The following is a 3,340-nucleotide window of genomic DNA, read 5'->3' as shown; positions in this document are numbered from 1 at the left end:
AAAACCCCTCTGTAGCCTGATTTCCCCTATTTTATGCATACCTCCTATTACTTTTGCAATATATTATTATAACCCTCCTGTACTTTTAAAATTTCTAGCTCATAGAATTTTTCTCCCCTCTAGTAAATTTAAATTTAAAGATATCACGCCCCTTACAATTATTGAAAAAGGTGATCACAAGAATAATCGATAAGCCTTTGTCAACTTGCATATACTACTACATCTAGAAGGATGCCGTCATGTTGTACACATTCTCACCTTGACCTTATCTTTGAATTTGTGCATTCCAAGAGAAAACAAGGGAGATCCTTAAGAACATGTCCTTTCTAAATGCCTTGAAAGAAGGCCAGCATGCAGACTTAGTGAGATTATCAAGGTCTTCCTAGAAAGTAAGAATGCAAGTTTATTGAAACAAAGAATTGAATATTGATGTTGAGAGTGGAGAGTTGACGGGAGAGTAGGAGACGAGAGTCAACAATGTGTGGGTGTGCAGAATGGATAATGGGCACACCACAACCCATGACTTTTATTCATGTGTTAGAGTTAGGGTGGAACCGGTTCATCTCCTCATCCACTGCCTCGCCTTCCTTCAGGCGTTCTTTTTCAGCTCTCCTCATCCCTTTCTTGTCATTTTTTTTCTTCTGCTTTGGAGGATTCTTCAGGATAAAGGTAGTCAGCTTGTCTCTCATGTCAACATCAGATACAAATCCACAAGCAGCACACTTCAACGTTATAAACTGACTTTTTGTGATGACTATCTCTGTCTCTGGGTTCCCACATCCATAACACTGGACATATTTCTTAATGAAATTTTCCAAAAGCCCTGCAAGTTTTGCTATATCATGTGCTCCATTCACAATAGCAGTGCCAGCTTTCTCATCAAATTTTGACTGTGCACCCAAAGTACTTAGTAGTGTAGGCTGGAGCCCTAGCCAAGGCCTTTGCAACATCGATCATGTTCACAAGATTGGTCTTGATTCCATTTCCTCTGCCTTCAATCTTAGTGATCAGCTTAGGCATTTTATACCTGTAGAAGGCATCATCACGGTTGCTGGCCCCGATGTTCTGAAGAGCCATTTCAAAAGGAGCACTGGCACTTATACAAACTCAAAAAGGCCCTTCGTCTGATAAGAAGAGATGAATTTCTTGCCATCCAGACCGGATGTGGAGCAAAGATGAGCTCTCTCCTGATGAAGCCATATCAGCAAATAGAACCAAGAAATAAAGTGTATGACTCCCTGCAAGCACTTAGAAGTGCTCAGCAAAGTATCTCCAAAGCGCGGAAACACTCCCAGATAAATAACACTTGCCTGCTCAATGTCTGTCAAGCATCCAAAGATGCTACCACTCGCACAAAAGCTGTATGTACGAGCTCAAAAGCTCAACCAATGAGTAAGAAGCAATGTCGAACTCTTTTCCAATCCCCGATGGTCAATACCTCAAAGCATGTACCCAAGACATAACCCGAATAGCATAGGCATAAGCATACATGAGTAAAATAGCTTCAGCCCACTGTATGTCAGCAGTGATTCACTGCTCAAAACTGAGTATTCTCAGTCCTAAATCAGGGCCAAAATGATGGCAAACCATTAACATAGCATCTCCATACATGTAGACATCATACGGGCATCAATATGCATCAAGTGATCAATCCTGGTAAGCATAGACTTCAAGAGATAAGTGCTGCCCTGTTTTTGGCCTGTTTGTAGACTGTTTACACAGTCCCAAACCTGAAGCAAAAAGCTTCAATGTTCAATGCCAAGTCCCGGGGTTGTTGGCAAGTGTTTAACCAAGCCAAATGGAGCCAAGTCACAGCCTGTAAGGCTGGCGCAATCTGCGCTGCTGCTCCTTGATGGCCTACAGCCCACGTGGCACAAGGGAGGGTGAAGGGGGGCTCAATAGGGAGCCAATGAAGCCACAAGTCAAGCCTTAGTGCCCCTTAAGAGGCCCAACTGGAGATATGAAGCAATGAAGCTTCAATGGTGGCTGCCCCTTCTTTTCTCCGACCTGCAGACTGAAAAACTGAAGTAAAACCCTGTGGGGGATGAAGCAATACCTCTGTGTGAATGCTGTGAGGGTGCCCAAAGGGGCCGGGAAGGTGCTCGGGAAGCCGGGGAGTGACGGGAGCTCGAAGGAGTCGGATATGGCTGCAGGGAAGGAGACCCAATGCGAGTAGGGAGTCGATGGGAAGCTAAGTAATTTGACTACAGATTTATCAGCATCATCATACTCCACAGTCCACAGTGCATTCGACTTTGAATCATCCTGCTCTGTGACACCGTGCTAGTGTGGAATTTCATAGCAGACATACAATCAAGATGATACATTTTACGTATGGTTGACATCCAAATTGTGAAGCAGACAACACCAACAACTCTCATGCCTGTCAAAATAAAATTGGGCAACAGCTGCAACACAAATAAAAACATATGCATGCACATAAGAACTGGTCTAACAAGGAATCAATAAAAGACATGCACATGCTTTTTAGTAACCTATTCTTGGATTAAACACCTACTCATCATACACGCATATCATTGAACTTCATATAATGTCGTTGACTAGAGCTGCTCAAATGTATATTATACTTAAGCTACCCACATTATAGAAGGGATATACATGACATTTAACAAAAATCTACAATATGTATAAGTGTTTGTGATTCTTTCTTTAGCCGTTATTGTAGGTCCCATTGCCTGCTGCCAAAATGGATTGCCTTAGGAATGAATTGGATCTGCAAAACAATCTGATAGCAATCAAAAGAGAAATTTTGTATACGTGAGCTAAAGATGTTCCTCTATTCTTTTGAATTAAAGCAATAACTAAGACTTACTTTCTCTCACAAAAACTGTCCTTGACGCTTAGACATGTCGTCATACATAGTCATGCATACCACGGCTACAAAAAGCATGAGTCTACATAAGTCAGAGTCGCTAAGTCTTTCAGCCCGCACCCAAAAAACTTCAGTCCCACCAAAATTCAGCCCATGTCAAATCAGCTTCTTGCCTCCCTATGTGTTTGATGACCTGTTGCCTACAATCAAAATGAAAATGAGAAAAATGATGCAAAAATCTGATATAACATGACTTAAAAATACAATTAAATGCTTCAACACTTACGTGAATCACATGAAAAACTAACCTGAAGTATTTACAAAATCATTAAAAAGCTTGTAGTCATTTTGATGTAGTTCATATTTATCAGTTGCTGTATTGTATGTTAAATGTGCCAATGCAATAACTGACTCTATATCGACCATGTTCAAGTCCGTCAAGTCATAAGTAAATGTTCGACGCCCTTTCACCTTTTGATACCAACCAAGCTGAATTTCTACCCCTTG

General features: G+C 41.3%; 1 pseudogene; it reads right to left on the bottom strand.

The window, feature by feature from the left end:
* Positions 1–530: 530 nt before the first annotated feature.
* Positions 531–1,120, bottom strand: LOC147635751 (putative eukaryotic translation initiation factor 5-2; annotated as a pseudogene).
* Between the last annotated feature and the right edge of the window lie 2,220 nt (positions 1,121–3,340).

The sequence above is a fragment of the Cibotium barometz genome, chromosome 9, assembly GCF_041138505.1.
Source record: "Cibotium barometz isolate CiBa-2024 chromosome 9, ASM4113850v1, whole genome shotgun sequence".
Classification (NCBI taxonomy): Eukaryota; Viridiplantae; Streptophyta; class Polypodiopsida; order Cyatheales; family Cibotiaceae; genus Cibotium; species Cibotium barometz.
The sequence above is the reverse complement of the archived record's forward strand: the minus strand, read 5'-3'. Positions and strand labels throughout refer to the sequence as shown.